Below are 19,370 nucleotides of genomic sequence, written 5' to 3' on the forward strand. Positions count from 1 at the left end.
GCAGCTACGACTACCTTTTCACATAAATACAATCAGGAATACATGCTCAGTTCAGTAGAACAAACCAAATTGTACTCAGCGCGTGCCCTTCCTTAACTTGCCTCTAACGAGTGACTTGGGGTGCTCCTTACATGCAGAACAAAATGACGAGACATTGGTGGCATAAAACGTAATAATATATTTTTTTTTTCAGAGGTAGACAAGATTTTTCAAAGAAGTTTAGATTTGGCATATTGCAAACTTCAGTTTCCTCCTTTTAGATGTGCGCGCGTTCATTCGCTTTCAGCTTTCTGGAGAGAAAAAAAAGGTTGTTTGAATGTAGTGCACACTTATAACATTTAAATTACTAAGTTAATACAGTCTGTTATGTACAGAATGTGACCTGTGCTGCTTCAGCTCAAGCATAAAAATACAATTTTCTAATACGTTTCTGAAAACATCTTCAGGCTTTGCATTCAAGTAATATACCTTATTTATCATGTAATTCTTCTAGTATTCCTCCACCCACACCAAGGGCAATATTTATGACCTGGTTTCCATCACTCTTTCAGCAAGAGAACGTGGTGCAAGAGCGGCTCATATGAAGCCAGGCAGGGCCACTTTGCCTGGACCTGCATAGTTTCAGAAATCGCTTGCAATGCAACGCAGCGCAAATCACTGCGTTGCATTAGTCTGCGCCAGGGAGGCTTGTCCATGGGTGTTGCATGAGTGTTCAACGCAACATCCATGGATTTTGACATGTTCCCCTATTTACAAGAACTTGTAAATATGGGAAGGCGCCAAAAGGTACGCCTCCTCAGGAGAGGCATAACCAGCAGAAATATCTTTATTCTCGTTTTGTTGGCTTTTTATGTGTGCTGCATTCTGTAGCACAAATAGAAAGGGAGAAAATCCTCTCATGCCTACAACACATGCACCCATGTGCAATGGTGCAAGGGTGCCTGCTTTGGTGCTAGGCTGCCAAGATGGCGAAAGCACAAGGGGAAGGGGCAGGTATTCACTGTGTTGGATAAATACGGGATACTCCTGCCCTTTCCCTGTGACGCAGGACAGGGCAGGAAGGTGATTTGCTGCCTCCACTGCGCCCTAAAGTCATAAATATGCCCCCTAGTGAAGCCCCTTTTATGGGACTACGTTCTACTCCTGTCCTCGGTAAGTCTTGTTTGGGGTTAGTAAACGCGAAGCCGAAGAATGATTCTCTTTAAGCGAGGGACAGCGGCGTGGAAATGCTGACATTATCGCGCGCACCGCGAGAGCGCGCCCTCTGGCTCACGGAGCTCACCTTGCCTCCCAAGTCGCGGCTCTTCGTCCTCAGCTTGTTCACCTGCGATTCCGCGATGTCGGCCCTTTCCTCGGCTTCTTCGAGCTCATGCTGCACCTTTCGGAATCTGCTCAGATGTGCGTTTACTTGCTCCTCCTAGTGACAGGAGAACAGAAGAGTAGTCTTTTGGATGATGGCTTGTATTGCAACTTTTAAATCACACTTGGCTTGTTTCAATCTCTTGCCTTTTGTGTCAATGGATGGAATAGGAATACAAAATGAGACATCTCCCCGTGACATAACGATCACTGACTCATCAGGGCACCGACTTTTACATCGGTCCGAAGTATAAATAACAGTGGTTTTAAAGTACGATGGAATCATCTGTTTAATAAAGTGTTTTGAATTTGTACAAACATTTTATTCTAATGACTTGAGAAGTGCTGATGTTAAGTAGCGCACTATGGTACTTATACTTCTGCTGCTGGCTATTTGGTAAACAAATTACTGCAATAGCTTCAAAGAGGAGTGTTGGTGTAGGCGGTTGGAGAAAAAGGGGGGTACTCTAGTGTAACTGTTTTAGATTTCTCTTGATGAAGATAGCTCATAGAAACACAGTGTGCTATATTTTAGAGTTTAGTCATTAGAGGTTAGGTATTCTCTTGTAAGCTGTAGAGTGCCATACCCTAAACAGACTGAACAGTCACTAATACCAATAGACAGAACTATCAAATATGTTGAATGGCATATCACATAAATACACTTTCGCTTCTGACCCGAAAATATGGATGAAAGACAATCTTCCTGTTTATGTTGCTTAACTGTGGATGGAACATGGCACTCCTATAGATTTTGTATGCCTTTCACTTTATGTCATACGTTTGTAGAGTTGGACAAACATGTTGATCCTATCCATTGACAGTTTTTGACATCATGCAAAATGACAAGATCAGCGCTCAAAGTGCTACCTTGATGGTAGTGTGAAGTACACCTTAAACTCCATGTAGAGCTGCTGGACAGTATACTCCAGAATGTCACATTTCTGTCTGTCACTGCCTCTGCATGTACACATGATTTTTAGTTATGTGTGTAAAATGTTTTTCACACTGAAGCTATCTGATGGTGTATTTAATGATGACATTAAACTGAAGTATCTTTATTCATAATCCAGGAAGATTGTTGGAAACAATCCCCATTAATTGTCTTCTGCTTGTCTTAAATTTTGACGGTGCTGTCACTGCAGTAGAACATACGATCATATTGTCATGTCTTTAAAAAATAACAGGAGCCTAAATTCTATTTGACTAGAAAAATATAGCAATCCACTCTTGTTGGATTCCTATGGAGTCTTTCATTGATCATAGCTAGTCATCTTGCACGTCATTGTCTGTATATGCCCTTCCTGAAGACTACTTGTTTCTGCAAGTAACCCATGCCTTGTCTCTAAAACGTGCCTGTTCAACACATAATTATTGTTGGCCAAAAGTTTCTCCATATAGAAGGGTCTTAAACAGAAATACTATTGCTCCACTCTAAAAGTGTCACTATCCAACTCATTTAAAAACTAATGCCCCACCGCTCAGTCGCCAGTCGGCCACTCCAACACTAAGGCCAAAGCTGAGCCATTATCGTCTAAACAATTATGTTTTGAATCACTGTGCAGTCCTTACTTCAAACCACTGCCTCCATCAACTCCAAATACATCCATCTATTCATCACCTCTGCTTCAAACAATGCAATATGCTTAGAGCTCAGATTTTCAAAATGTCAATAATATTGCCTCTGAGTGGTTCAGGATGCTGCAGACAAGCCAGGAGAAAGGCCCAATATGGATTATGTTGCTTGCCTGAAGACACCCAAATTGTTCATGGCAAAAATTTGGGTGAACCGCAAAGCTCTATGCCTCCCACACAACAGCTTCATTAAAAGTCCCTGATCAAAAGAAATGAAATAAAAACCTACAGAAGTGGATGCTCCCTCCGTTTACCGACCCCCCAGTCTGTTCGTCATGCTGAAAATATTTCACAGCTGAAAGTGAGGTAGTTCATATGCATTCCAAGTGCACAAGGAAAATAAGTCTCACGTGGTATGCTTTGTTTGTATTACGTTCAGTAAGGTTTGTTTAGGGATCCGGAAAGTGTATGATGTTATTTTATAAATGAAAAGAAGTATTACTCTTAAATTTAAAAGAAGAGATGATCTGGTTAGAGCAATGTCTAACCATGAGTTCTGGTATTATTCCCTGGGATCAAAGCTTGGAATATATTAAAAAAACACATTGCCCTCCTTTCACAAAGGAACCACATAAATTTAGGAAAATATACTACACAACTTACAGATTCCTCAGCCTGCCTCTTGTAGGCTTTAACCTTCAGCTGCAGTTTATCAGCAAGATCCTGAAGTCTCAGAATATTCTTCTTATCTTCCTCGGACTGCCAGAAAAGTACAAAAATATGGGAAAATACGTTTAGAACGCTATTTGGATGTTTAGCTGTTACCGTTTTTGAGTTTGCAGGACGAAATGTAAAGTAAAATGAAATTGTGTCTGTGCATATACATACGAAATTAGATATTTTTTACTGTTTACCAACAATTGCTTCTGTTTACATGTCTGTTACTTGGACAATGTTCCATACCTACTGCATGAAATAAAAGACATACCTGGTATGTGAGTTCCTTAACTCTCCTCTCATATTTCCGTACACCCTTAATGGCTTCTACTCCTCGTTTCTGTTCAGCTTCCAGCTCGTTCTCTAGTTCATGAACCTAAGAGTGGTATTGATGTGATTAGATTATTCTGTCACTCACCCCTACCTCCATGCCTTGATAATCTGAGCTCTAGAATGTGTAACTCACTCTGCTCTCCAGTTTCTGTAGCTGCTTTTTCCCACCCTTCATTGCAAGTTGTTCAGCCTCATCCAGGCGATGCTGCAGGTCCTTCACGGTCTGCTCCAGGTTCTTCTTCATTCTTTCAAGATGGGCATTTGTGTCTTGCTCTTTCTTCAGCTCTTCCGCCATCAACGCAGCCTTCATAGAACATACATATGAAATTATTTTACCTTACATCTTGCATTAAGTTGTAAAATGAAAAATGTTGTGAAAATAAATCAGATATGCCCAAATGGTAATTTTCCTATTCATTCTGACTTGTGAAAATAAACTAAATATTAAGAGTTCTGCTACTTCATTCAAAGACTTACATCAGTGATGGCCTTCTTGGCTTTTTCCTCAGCGTTCCTGGCTTCCTGGATTGCTTCCTCTACTTCATTCTGAAGCTGGGTGTTATCACTCTCAAGCTTCTTCTTGGTGTTGATTAGACTTGTGTTCTTAAGTAGAGATAGACATAGATTCAAAATGTATGATTCAAAACATGCCACAATTTGTATTAGTGTACCAGGGAAGATATGTGCGAGAGGAAAGTACCTGGGAATGGAGAAGCTGCAAACGTTCGCTGGCATCAAGAAGTTCTTGTTCAGCAACTTTGCGAGATCTTTCTGTCTGTTCCAGGGCAGCCCTCATCTCTTCAATTTCTGCCTGCTGCAGGTTGTTTCTACGCTCAGTGACAGCGACCTGTTCTTTCAGATCATCATGTCCTCTAACAGCATCATCAAGATGAAGCTGGGTGTCCTATAGGATCAATATCAGTTTTTTGTGTTATCAATTACATGTAGGGGCATAAATAGACATAAAAGGGCAGCCTCATCTGGTTCAGATGGAAGTACCTTAAGTTGAGCTTGTACATTCCTGAGTTGCTTCTGCGCTTCTGCAGCTTGGCGATTGGCATGACTGAGCTGAATTTCTATTTCATTCAGATCTCCTTCCATTTTCTTTTTCAGCCTCAGAGCATCATTCCTGCTTCTAATCTCAGTGTCCAGTGTGCTCTGCAGAGAATCTACAGCTCTCTGGTTGTTCCTCTTCAGTTGCTCAATCTCCTCATCTTTCTCCGCAATCTTTCTGTCGACCTCGGACTTGACCTGGTTCAGCTCAAGCTGAATGCGCAGGATTTTGGCCTCTTCATGTTCCAGTGATCCCTTTTATAACAGAGGATTTGCACCATAAACATTTTACTAAAACTATCTAAAACAATATTTCAGAGAAACATAGTTAGCATTGCCCAAATGTTTCTATTACATACTTCAGCTTCCTCCAAAGCAACCTGTAATTCACTCTTTTCTTGCTCAACCTGCTTCTTAGCTTTTTCCATTTCATGGATAGCCTTTCCGGTTTCCCCAATCTGTTCAGTAAGATCTGAAATCTCCTCTGTCAGAAACATAAACAAACGCATCCGTTTTCTAGAATATGTGTTGTTTGATAACATATATAATAGTAATAATTATGCATATGTATTGTAATTTATTTGTATTATATTTGTTGCCTTCTGCTTACACAATGCATCTCAAAAATTGGTAAAAAAGCAAAATGCAGTTGAGAATGAATAATTAGTGAGATAGACTACGGGTTTCATCCTTCTTGCATGTCCTGGAACAGAAACATGCTTGATATTCACATTTGAAAATCTTAACACAATGATAAAATCTCGGCAGCAGTCTTTAGTGTGTGTCTCCATTCATTGAAACAACCTTGAACAGATACTTACGTTGCAGGTTCTTGTTTTCACGTTTCAGGGTTTCTAGATGATCTAGCGATTCTTCATAAGCATCTTAAAGATCTCTGTGCTCAAGGATCTTGCATCTTTCTGAGAGGCTTCTAACTCAGCTTGAGTTTCCTCAAACTTCTGTTTCCAGTCTGCTAAGACCTGGTGAAGATGACTTATATTGTAAACATAAATCCGAATTAAAAGAACATTGACATCTTAATAAGAAATATTTTGTCTCAATTTTACCTTATCAAAGTTCCTTTGTTTCTTGTCAAGGGCTGCAGCAGCACCATTGGCTCTCTCAACATCAACCATGGGGTCCTCCACTTCAGACTGAAGTCTCTGCTTGGTCTTTTCCAGGGATGCACACTTGGAGTTCACAGCTTCAACCTGTTCCTCAGCATCCTGAAGTCTCTGAGCCAGCTTCTTTCTGCAATGTTGTAAGAAAATAAGAATGTTATGGATCATAAAAAAACAGCCATTCACGTTCATGTACCTTCTTGCTAAATTGAACATACTTGGCTTCTTCCAGTTCCTTCTGTGCGCTGAATGGCATCGGTTTCATACTTTGTCCTCCACTGGGCAACTTCCCCATTGGCTTTGGACAGAGCGCGCTGGAGCTCAGCCTTGGCTTCCTGTTCCTCCTCATATTGTTCACGGAGCAAATCACAGTCATGTCGAGCAGATTGTAAGGCATGTGCCAGGGCATTCTTGGCCTGTGAACAGATGTCTTTGTTAACACATCTCATCATTGATTACTTTGTGACTTAAGAGATAACTTAGGTTAGTTCCAGGTAGTACTTTATTTAGAAATTGAGAAAACAGAGGAAGGCTATCAGCAAGCCGCCACTCTGCAATAACATTAAGGGCCAGATGTAGGAAGCCTATTGCGCGTCGCAAACTGTGAAAAACGCAACGCAGTTTGCGACGCGCAAAAGGCCAAATGCGATGCACAACCGCAAATTGCGAGTCGGTACCGACTCGCAATTTGAGGCTGCGACTCGCAAATGGGAAGGGGTGTTCCCTTCCTATTTGCGACCGCATCGCCATGCTGAGTTGCTTTGTGACCGCGAATGCGGTCGCAAACCAACTCGCAGTTACCATCCACTTGAAGTGGATGGTAACTCATTCGCAAGAGGGAAGGGGCCCCCATGGGACCCCTTCCCCTTTGTGAATGCAAAAAAATATATTTTTTCAGAGCTGGCAGTGGTCCTATGGACCACTGCCTACTCTGAAAAAAACGAAACCATATGGTTTCAGAAGTTTTTCTTTTTGCAGCTCGTTTTCCTTTAAGGAAAACGGGCTGCAAAAAGAAAAAAAAGAACTGTTTTATTAAAAAAGCAGTCACAGACATGGTGGTCTGCTGTCTCCAGCAGGCCACCATCCCTGTGAGTGCATGGACTCGCTATGGGGTCGCAAACTGCGACCCACCTCATTAATATTCATGAGGTGGGTCTTTGCGACCCTATGGCGAGTCGCAGAATGTGTCTGAGACACCTTTCTGCATGCACTTTTGCGTGTTGCAATTTGCGAGTCGCTATGACTCGCAAATTGCAAGTCACAAAATAAAACTTACCTACATCTGGCCCAAAGTGTTTCTTGTGTATCACTGTGTAAAGTTGTGCAGATTGCTCTAATTTCAAAGCAGCAGTGGCTTTACAAATCTGACAAAGGGTTGAAAGGTCGGAGCATTTGTAAGCAAATCCATTGATTGTTTATTGCAGTCTTGAGGGTTGCTTTATTTCGTTTCTTTTTTAGTTTTGCTGAATGCGTGGCAATACTAATGGCTGAATAGCAAAGCACTGTAAATCTATTAGTGAACTGAGAGTCACTTTAAAAGTGGAATTAAGTGGGTTTAGCTGAAACGTGTCTTAACAGTTTTATAAAGAATTAGGAAAATAGTGGATGGTGAGCATGAAATACCAAATGTGTACGTTTTCCAAGGTACGAAGGTTGACAAATCAGGCAGTATGAGCATTATTCTTTGGTCGGGCCCTATTCAAATCTTTCACAAGTGAAGTTATTTAGCAGCTGCTTGAAAATGATTTATGCACATTCACAGAGGCGATAGTCAGGAGGGAGTGGGAAAAATTAACAGTGCTTCCAACATCTGGTGAGTAGTGAAGGATGAGGCAACTAAGATATAATGAGGCCGCATAGTGAGCCTTAGCATATGGGTAGAGAAATCAGTTTAGAAAAGATCAAGGGCCATATGTGCAAAAGCCGTAATGTCAGAAATGGACAGATACAGAATCTGGCCATTCTGACCACAAAAAATACTTTTTAATGTGTGCAAAACAAAAATTGTGATTCAATAACATGTTACAGAATCACAATTTGTGTTTAGCGATTCAGTATTTGGAAGTGGCATGTTGAGGCCCCCCCCCCCCCTCCAAATACCGAATGGCAGTGCTACGTATGAATGTTTTGTGACCAAAGTAAGGGTGGTGGTAACCGCTCGCAAATGGGAAGCGGTCCCCAAGGAACCACTTTGCCTTTGTGGATGTTGAAACAAATATTTTTTTAAAGCCAGTATTGGTCCAAGGCACCACTGCCTACTCTTAAAAAATTAAACTTAAACATTTCATTTGATTTAAACAGATTCCGTTTTCCTTTAAGGCTAACGGCCTGCATTTTTTAAAAAAATGATGGCTTTTTAAAAAGCAATCATAGACATGGTAGTGGCTGGCCTCAGCAAGCCACCATCCCTTTAATGGCTGCAAATCCTAATGGGGCGCAAATAGTGACCGACTGCATTAATATACATGAAGTCGGTCTATTTGTGACCGCATTAGGAATCAGTGTGTGAAGTTCGTAGGATTTCTTATACTAGGAATTGTGATTTCTTAATTGCGATTTGGTAAAAATTGCAATTTGAAAATCACAATTCATATTTTTTGTACGTATGGCCCATGATGTCTTTATGTTCACCAAGTGAATAAGACTCCTATTGGTTTCTTTTATTTAGATCCCAATTTCTTTAAGGAGTGCGACAAGGCCATGGAGCTGGCGAAGACCAATTTGATGTGAAATGGGGAAAGAACAGCTACAATAAACAAGCTTTTGCAATGTAATAGATCTCACATATTTCAAACAAGTTAATTGTCATCTTACGACAACAGCACCCACAAGCAGAAACAAAAGAAAACACGAGAAAAAACTGAGAAAAGATGACCTGGCAAAATAAAATAGCTTCAAAAAATGAAACTTCGCAATTTTGTGCCTGCTGGGCATGTTTTTGCCAGTCACAAGCCTTCCGTTTGGGGGGCACTCAATGTTAAAAACAACAGATAGTACCTCAATCACGTTGGGAGCAGCAGACAGGCACTAATTAAGTTGCATCAATTAGTGCTTGATCCCTGCTCCACACACAGAAACGGGAGTGACGCCAGGCATGACCAATAACGAGGCTGTAGGAAGAGTGCCACGCAAACCAACAAATGGTGAGCGACAGGCGGGCTCCAAGTCCTGTACTAAACACAGCAGAGTCTTGCTAGTGCATATAAACTACTTTCCCCTAGCTACCTGCATCTATCAAACTGTAATACGTTATTGTACTGATGTGTCTTGATCCTTATATAACTGGAACAGTCTTAAATTAATTGTCTCAGGTTCATGCATAAACTCTGTTGTCTATTTTGTTGTTGTGTATGTTTTATGATTGTCATTGTATTCATATTTGTATAGTTCTGAAACCAGCAAATATAGCAGTTCTTATCTGAATAGTAAGTCACTTTCAAGGTAGTGGAGCAACGTATATGAACATATTATGGGCCAGATGTAGCAACTTAAAAATTTGCGAGGTGCAAAGTGCGAGTCCATGCGACTCGCAATTTGCACCTCGCAAATTGGTATGCAGTACGGTGTCTCAGACACCGACTGCAACTCGCTATGGGGTCGCAATGACCCACCTCATGAATATTCATGAGGTGGGTCGCAAATTGCGGCCCCATAGCGAGTATAGGCACTCGCAAACATGGAGGCCTGCTGTCGTCAGCAGACCTCCATGTTCGTGACTGCTTTCAATAAAGCAGTTTTTTTTTTTTTAAGTGTAGCCCGTTTTCCTTAAAGGAAAACGAGCTGCACTTAAAAAAAAAAACGAAACCTTTAGTTTCGGTATTTTTTCAGGGCAGGGAGTGGTCCCTGGGACCACTCCCTGCCCTGAAAAAATATTTTTGGGTCCATTCACAAAGTGGAAGGGGTCCCATGGGGACCCCTTCCAATTTGCGAGTGGGTTACCATCCACTTGAAGTGGATGGTAACTGCGACACCATTTGCGAACGCGTACACGGTCGCAAATGGTATTCCATACCACTCAGACTCGCAAATAGGAAGGGAACACCCCTTCCTATTTGCGATTCCGAAATGCATATTGCGAGTCGGTACCGACTCGCAATATGCATTTCTGCATTGGGAAACGCGTTTAGCGACTCGCAAACGGCAATTTTTGCCGTTTGCGAGTCGCTAAACGTTTCCTACATCTGGCCCCATATTCTTATGTAAACGTATCTACTAATAGATCAATACATGAATCCATAGGTTGTGTTCAGATTTCAGCGATTTCCAGAATGAGAAATACTACAGACATGCATAGTACTCTGTTGCTACTGGCAGCGTTAGGAGTTTTTGCATGTTCCCGACAAAGTACGGAGAAGATATGTAATGTAGGAAGTAAAATACCTTGGTTTCTTCTTCCAGCTGCCTCTTCAATTCCTCAGTCTGCTGAGTGAAGGCCTGTTTACCTCTTGTCAGCTGAGAAATCAAAGACTCTTTTTCTTCCAGCTGACGAGAGAGTTCACCTGATGAGAAACAAAGCATCATGTTCTGAAAGCCTTCCCTGTGTGTTGAAAGAATATAAGCCAAGGGTGTGGAATTATCTGAGTAGAAGTTTAAATGTATCAAAGGAAGGAATGTAAACGTGTCATACAAAGCAATGTGTTTCCTTTTTTAATGTATTTTGATAGTGATGTATTAGCAAATGATTAACAGCAAGTAATATTAAAAGTAGAATGTACTTGAGATTATTTACATACACAGGGAATATAGTTGGTGAATTTAATCGAGTCTCTTGATATCGAACACCTAGAAGATGGGTCAACTGGATGGGCTTGACAGTCCTTATCACCTGTGAAATACTGTATTCAGCCCATCGTTCCTTCGTTACTCATATTTTGACTATTGAGCTATGACTTTAAGTAATTATATTTTGCAGCATCAAAACATGTTGCGGATAAATTGTATTTTCTGATTAATTAACGGAGAACTAAATTGACATTAAGAATGAATTGAAACTTCTATTAAAGTCTATACTATCTAAGGATAGCTATCCATGTACAAAATATAGGTGCTTATGAAAGTACTTTTCGATTTTAGCAGGGTTTTCATTCTTGCAAGAAACGTGTACCATCTGTAAGTAAAAATGTTTCCCTATGCAATAATTAAAAAACAAATTCAGTTTCATGTTTCAAACGTTTTCCTCGAAATTCGTACCATTTTCAGTCTGGAAGCGGGCTTTCTGCGTTGTTAGGTCATTAATTATGCGCTGATGCTCGTCATCTTTTGTTTTGACCTCACTGAGTTGGTCTTCCAACAAACGGCTCAACTTTTCAAGGTTAGCCTGTGAACAAAAGATGATATTTGTGAGAGAATCTGTAGAGTACATCTTTTGGAACTGTTTGATTCATACAGAATTGCTTTACCTTGGACTTGGAAATATTCTCCATGTTGCTGGCAAGGTCATCGATTTCCATCTTGAATTCGCTCTTTTCTTTCTCCAGCTTTTGTTTGACCCGCTGCAGATTGTCGATCTGTTCCCCAAGTTCCGCAACACTGTCAGCATGCTTCTTGCGAAGGGCAGCAGCAGTAGCTTCATGCTGTAGAGTGGACTCTTCTAGATCTCGTCTCAGTTTCTGGAATTCTGCTTCACGCTTCTTGTTCATTTCAATCTGGGCTGAAGTGGCTCCACCAGCTTCTTCTAGCCTTTCACTGATTTCTTCAAGTTCCCTGGAGAGATCAGACCTCTGTTTCTCAACCTTTGCCCGAGCTGCTCGCTCAGCTTCAATTTCCTCTTCTAGTTCTTCAATACGAGCCTACAAGATTATATTATTCAATTAGTTAATTAACAGTAAGATTTAAACACAACTGGTGATTCCATTAAGAAGAAATACATGTGTACCTGGAGTTCTTAGATTTTTTTCTGCAGCTGGGCTCCCAAGGATTGTTCATCCTCAATCTTACCCTGCAGCTGGTTTATATCAAAGTCTTTCCTATTGTTTTACAAAAAGCATGGGCATTAGAATTTGTAATGGTGTTGCTATTTCCTCACCACATTACAATTAAACTGAGTGTTTATTTAAGGTTTAAAGCTGTACATGCTGTGTTAGCATACTATAGCTCAGAAATGAGTAAGATTATATATAATTTGTGATCTCTTTCTTTTCTCAATAACGTTTTTTTAAATGAAGTAAATTATGAGTAGACTTCAAATATATTGTGAAGGTATAATAGTTGTGTGGAGCAAACACCATATCTCTTTCTCTGCTGTACTACCTACTTCTTTAGTTTTTCTTCATTTTGCTGTTTATCATTCTCAAGATCCATCACAGTTTCCTGAGACAGCTTCAGGTCACCTTCAAGCTTCCTCTTAGCCCTCTCAAGGTCCATGCGAAGTTTCTTCTCTTGTTCCAAAGAGCCTTCAAGCTGTGTGTTTTTAACAGACAGTATACATTAAATAATTGATTGTACAGTTCAAGGAAATATTAACCCACTGGTTGAAGTCTTTCCACAGTTTTACCAATGTGGAAGCTTCAGCTGTCAGTATGTGTTTGTTGAGGTGCTTCCATTTGAAATACATTTATTTTAATATGTGTTCGGTATGCTAGTTAAAACTGCAAAAACTGAGCATGTAGCATCTCAGTGTGTGCAGATGTGAAGTTTAGAGGAACGATTAGGTTATATGCTGGTGAGTACTTTTGACAAAGATGTGGCTAGAATGTCAGCTCATCTCTAATGCTGTGTGGAGCCTATAGAAACAATTAAATAAATACACAATTGAGGAAAGTTCCCAGTCTAGTTTGGATGCATTGAGTGCTTCAATGATTGTGGTGCAATGTGCTAAATGAAGCTGGCACAAGTATTTGTTAACCTCATATACAGCGACTCATAATAGGTATCAGCTTAGAGATCTTTAACACAGTCCTGAAGAAAGCTGACGGAAGGCAAAAGTATATGGCTGCAACATGCAGACCCAGCGGTGTTCCAGTTCATAGGATACTTCATAACATCTAGCCCTGTTATTAACCTTGCCAAATGTCATCCAGAATAGGCTTTAGAGATTTGTTTTTCATTAGGCAATTTTATACTCAGACTCCTCCACAATACAATAAATAGAGCACTCTTGACTATCATGGTTCAGCCCACCCAGATACAGACTATATGCGGGTGAGTACATGATGATGAGCCACTAGTAACCTTGGTGGGTGAGAGTCTTTTTAAAAAACGTTTTGTATTCAGTGAGAGGAACCAAAAAGGCTGAAGTGAGGTCGCCGTCCTTGATGGTGTGGATATATTAGTTTGGAAGCTGAGTGTACTCACTTCAAAAACTTCCTACTCCCTCTTTTTTATTCTGCATCTTAGTTTGCGACATTGATCAGTATAGTCTTTAGAAATGAGAGAATAAAACCATAATTTAATCCTTTTTAATTAGATATTGCTTTTGAGTTGAACAAGTGTTTTAACAGGTAGACTAAGCCCACTTCACCTACACAACATAAACTATGCAGTTTCTTGTGGTAAATCCAGTAATTTAACCTGGTACCTTTGTAAAGGCAAATAATGAGTAATGACAGGTGTTATTCTCGTTTTTAACTGGTTGGGGATACAAAAATCTTAGGATACGTAATGCAAGATAACAAAAACATGGATAAAAAAAACATGGTGAGAGAACTGTTAGGTAAAAAGCTGTAAAGGTAATAAAAGACAAAACGTGTAGAGTACCAGAATAACTAATTGACAATGAAAAAAGGTGCAAATAATCAACAGTAAATATGTGATGGTTAGAGGGGTTCCCCTGCCGTAAGTAACTGACAGAAAGGATGGTGAAAATGTAAGACATGAGGGTGTTATAAAAAAGGCATACAGAATGACTCCTGTATATTGAAGACAGGGTCACTGGAATATACTATTCTGTGACAGGTGCTTTCTGCATAAATATGCATGTGTCGCATTTGGTATATAATCCACCATCTGCTCCCTAATTTGCAGATTTTAACTAAAATATTGTTTCTTGGTCAAACTGATCAAATACTATTAAACACAAAGCACAAAAGATGATGGTGCGCACTAGCTGACCCATTGAAAAACGGTAACTTGTCGACTTTCAATATTAATTGCTATGTTCAGGTGTTAAATTGGAACTACTGAGGTGCAACGTTGTCCAAAAGGGCATTATTAATTGTTTAAATGGCAATCTAATTAACTAATACTGCTATAGACTATGCCACATTATTGCACATAATTTGCCATTTTGTGACACATAATTTTGTCAATCCTGGACACAATTTGGTCCTTCAGTGCAGCATAGTTCCAGTGGCCTTGATTAAAGATTGTAATAATAAAATGAAATCACAGTTAAACTGAGATTACTGGAATGAGCTGACTTAGAATTTTGCACTACAGTAAAATAGATAGAACCATAACTTCAATTACCTCAATCAAAATCCCCTGTGATTAATCCCACTATGTTCAATCTTTTCTTATGACCATTGCTGGGCAGATCCACATAGGTTGGCATTATGTATCTGAAGATACCTTACAATTTCCTCTCACATTATCCTTTTTTGTGAGCACTTACATCATCCACTTGCTGTTCCAGCTTTGTTTTGGATTTAGTTAGCGAGCTGACTTTATCTTCTTCTGCCTGGAGGTCATCCAGGGTCTGCCGATGGGCCTCCTGGAGAGCTTTCTTCTCCTTGGAAACCTTTGAGATGTTTTCATCAAGAGCTGCCATTTCCTCTGTGAGGTTTTTAACCTGGAATCATAGAAGAAAGCAGTTTTTTGGGTTTAACCTTTAAATTCTACTACATAGAGCCATTTTTAACGTTTCAGCTTAAAAAGATTATTACCAAGTTACCTTATTCTCCGTGGCATGTTTTTCCTTCTCTACTTTGGCCAGCGTGAGCTCAAGGTCATCAATATCTTTCTTCAGCTCAGAACATTCATCCTCCAGTTTCCTCTTCTTGGCTGTCAGCTCAGCATTACTTTCTTCTTCATCTTCAAGTCTTTCTGTCAGCTCTTTCACTTTGGCTTCCAGTTGGATTTTATTTTTAATCAGACCTTCACATCTTTCCTCTGCATCTGCTATGTTTTCACTTTCCTGAATAGTTATGATAATGAAATATGTTTAGTAATAAATATTTTGTTAAAATGTAACACTGTGAGTGTGTTAAAGTTTACCTACCGCTTGAACCTGCAATGCAAGATCATTCTTCTCCTGCAGCAGTACAACCATTTTCTCTTCCAGTTCCTTCTTTCTTGCTTCAGATTTTGCCAGCGCTTCTTTTGTCTTCTCAAACTCCTCTTTCATGTTTGCCATTTCCTTCTCTGTTTCTGCGCTCTGCAAAAGGGGCTTAATCTTGAAGTAAAGCTTCATCCATGGCCAAGTTTTGACATTCATGAATGATCTGACATTGTACTGGATCACCATTATGGCTTCTCTGTATGGACAGCAAAGGATATATCATAAGGCATCTACAATGGTATTCATAAATATCTTATTGATGTAATGAATTATTTCAGTACCTTCTTTCCATCATTTTCTTGAATTCTATTCTCATGAGATACCCTCTGCAGGCTGCCTGTGTGCGGGTGATGAGGTCGGCCAGCTTTTCATCCCGCATCTCTTCTAGGGTACCCAGGAGACCAGCTTTGAAAAACACCTTCAAGTAGAAAGGGGATCATTGAGAAATGAGTTTTTATAATATGTATGTTTTAGCAACATCCTAATGGAACTAAATAAGACGTGATCTGTCTGTACGGTATGTTATTTAATATAGATTTCTTGTTGATTCTTCTACATTTGAAAGGAACCAATCAAGGTACAAAAAAGTCCCTTACGCTTATAAGAATACCATCAATACAGGTAAACTGTATTTCAGATAGATGGCCAAAATCCCCAAGCAAAGGAACATTACATTAGGTTATCTGCAGGTAGAAGTGCAAGCTCATTTTTCTGCCGGCCACTAACCACCAGACCAAAGTGCCTTACCATGGCAGAGGGGACCCTCAGTGTCCACCATTCAAAGACAAACCAGCAAAATAGGGGATAAATATGGGTTATTGTGGAAAGCCTTATCTAGATTGCATGTACAATTGCAATATAGAGAAATACCCTTGACTTTAATATTGTGCCCTAAATATTGTTTGCAACAACATGATCCAATAATGCATTAATTTTCTGATATTAGCTCTTATTAGGTCAAATTATATTTTTTTTAAATTATATATGTATAACAAGATATTTAAGTACAACAACCATTTGTTCTGACCCATGCAGTAGAGGTAAGTTGTGATATCAGCTTCCGGGGCAAACTTGTCACCAAATATCAAAACTCTACTCTGCTGAATATTCTGTAATGTGCATTGTCTAGAGACTGAAAGTACCAAATTTGATGGGCAGTAGCCATCCACCATTTCAGAAATATTTCCCGCTGAAATTATTCCTATTCTCTCCCTACTGCATTTTATTCAGTAATTAGTTTGTTCCTTACCTTAGTATGTCCAAATTTGTACTAAGTATGGTCAACATCAATGGAACCCAACAATTTCTCACACGCCTTCTTGCTGTCAATAAATGCTCCATCAGGAATAGCACTTGCATTCAGAACTTTGTATCTTAAAAATAAACATTGTTAAATCAGTGTGCAGAATATTACATTGCTTCAAAGTGAGACTGGGTGGAGAGTTATTTAGTGGCGTCTATTATCACTAGTCGAATTCAAGTGCAAAATCAACCATAACAAATGGTTTCTTAGTGAAAATGATGGCATATTGCATAATATTATAATACTACTTTTTTGGCGGGATGTATGGTATTTAGAGTACAAATGTATTTTGTCTTACTTTTTGTACAACTAAATTTGTCATTGGGTAAACTCTATAGTTTAATAATTATGTTTCTAAGGTTAACCCTTTGAGTAACACACTGTGTACCTTTGTTTGAAATCACCGTAGAGGATTCTGCTTGGAAATCCCTTTCTGCAAATCCTGATGCCTTCCAAGACACCATTGCATCTCAGCTGGTGGATCAGGAGATGGTTGTCCATGACACCTAGAGGAAGAAAGTATAGAATAAGATTACTTCAGTGAGCGCACAGAATGAAAACAGGTAATTCAGAGTTCCATATAAATGTTCAAGTTTTGTACCTGGGGTTTTTGTCTCATTGGGAATAAGACAGCGGACAAAGTGTGGGTGAGTGCTTCTTAGATTAGTCATCAGCTTGCCCAAGTTTTCCTATTTTAATAAATACAATGTTGATAAAAGCATATTTATATAAAAGTCAATACCTAAACATATACAGTATACCAATAATAGTAATGTTGTAGGTTAGAAAAATACACTTTGTGGATCTGTTCATGTACAGTTATCTGTGACACTCACCCTGAACAAACCAGACACTGTCTGGAAGGACCCACCCTTCTTCTTCTTTCCACCCTTTCCACCTGAAGCAGCAGCATCTAACAAAAAAATAATACATATCAGGGCTTGTGTTAAGTTCCATACTTTGCATATTGTAGCAGTGTCTACTTTTTAGATGCATTTGCATGTAATATTTACCAGCCTCTGTTGCAGTAGCGCTGTAAAGCATGGCAAGCACTTTAAGAGAGGATTTCTGGTAAAGCTGGATAACAGATTCATTCAATGGATCCTTGTTCTTCTCCAGCCAGCCGGTGATGTTGTAATCCACAGTACCGGCATAATGCACCAGGGAGAAGTGAGCTTCAGCCTTTCCTTTGCCTGGCTTGGGTTTCTCAAAGTTTTTGCACTTGCCCAGATGTTGATCGTACAGCTTGTTCTTGAAAGAGGTGTCTGTAGCTTTAGGGAACATGCACTCCTCTTCAAGGATTGAAAAGATTCCCATGGGCTAAAAAGAAGGATATGTTTTATGAACCTGTCGTAGAACATTTGTAATGTTATATTGAAAACCATACGTTGTTCTCTAAGTGACCCACCTTCTCAATAAGCTCAATGCAGGCAGCCAGATCCATACCAAAGTCAATGAATTCCCAGTCAATGCCTTCTTTCTTGTATTCCTCTTGTTCCAAGACGAACATGTGGTGGTTGAAGAACTGTTGCAGTTTCTCATTTGTGAAGTTGATACACAGCTGTTCTAGGGTGTTGAACTAAAGCATAACACATTTGTTCCTTGGTTAGGTATTTATTATGAACATTTTGTCAGCATATTTTGTTCATCACCACCAAAAGATCTGAAACTTACATCAAAAATGTCAAACCCTGCAATATCCAGGACACCGATGAAGTACTGCCTGGCTTGCTTGGTGTCCAGCTATTGGTTGATACGGATCACCATCCACAAGAAGAGCTTCTCATAGACAGACTTGCAGAGTGCACCGATGGAGTTATAGACCTAATGAAGAAGGAGTTGCGTTTGCAAGTGAATTGCAGTGTTTTTAGTCATATGTAGTTTATTTAGCCAGTTTAATTATTCTGGCCAATTACACCAATATAGGCAGACATTGCAATTTTACCTGGTTCACAGTCTGCCCCTTGGTGACAAATTCATTGCCGACTTTGACTCTTGGGTAGCACAGCGCTTTGAGCAAGTCTGCTGAGTTCAGACCCATCAGATAAGCAATCTTGTCAGCAACTGCAAAACAATTTAGAGTTTAGCACTCAGTATTCTGTGCCATCTAATTTACATTGCCCATCTACTCATTGGTGAAATTGGATTAGGCTCTGCAAGGTTTCAGCTTGCATAGACATTTAATCATAAATATAAGCAGTTTATAGCCATATTTTTCTATTTTCTGTATGTGAATATATTTATATGGTTGCTTACACACATAGGGCATCATGAAGGGCTGAGTGAGGATATTATGAACAATACAGTATAGTTTTTTTCTTCAAGTCATTTTAGTGTGTGTATGACTGATAACTGCAACCGTTGAGTTTAGGTACTGCACGAGGACCAGTTTTGTTTAGTGCCTGTGAGTTCTTTTTCATTGCCTTTGACAAAATGTTCTCTAATGGCAGCCATTCTTTTTCTGATGCATAAAGGAACGACCACGTTTTAGAAATGTATTAAACATTTTTGGGCCAGATTCACAAAAGTAAACTTTTACTTTTGTAAAATTTACCAATTTTGCTATTCACAGTAGTAAGTTTAAAACTGTCAAAATTGTGACGACTCCGAATCGTGGCGGAGAACTCTGCACATAAAGAGGTAGACCTGACACAAAAGTGTACGTTTACGTTTGTGAATCTGGCCCAGAAGT

The 19,370-nt window shown here is 39.6% G+C and overlaps 1 pseudogene; it reads right to left on the reverse strand.

The window, feature by feature from the left end:
• Window positions 1–257: 257 nt before the first annotated feature.
• On the reverse strand, window positions 258–18,719 carry LOC138262301 (myosin-1B-like; annotated as a pseudogene).
• Window positions 18,720–19,370: the final 651 nt, after the last annotated feature.

This window comes from Pleurodeles waltl, chromosome 10, assembly GCF_031143425.1.
Source record: "Pleurodeles waltl isolate 20211129_DDA chromosome 10, aPleWal1.hap1.20221129, whole genome shotgun sequence".
NCBI classification, from domain to species: Eukaryota; Metazoa; Chordata; class Amphibia; order Caudata; family Salamandridae; genus Pleurodeles; species Pleurodeles waltl.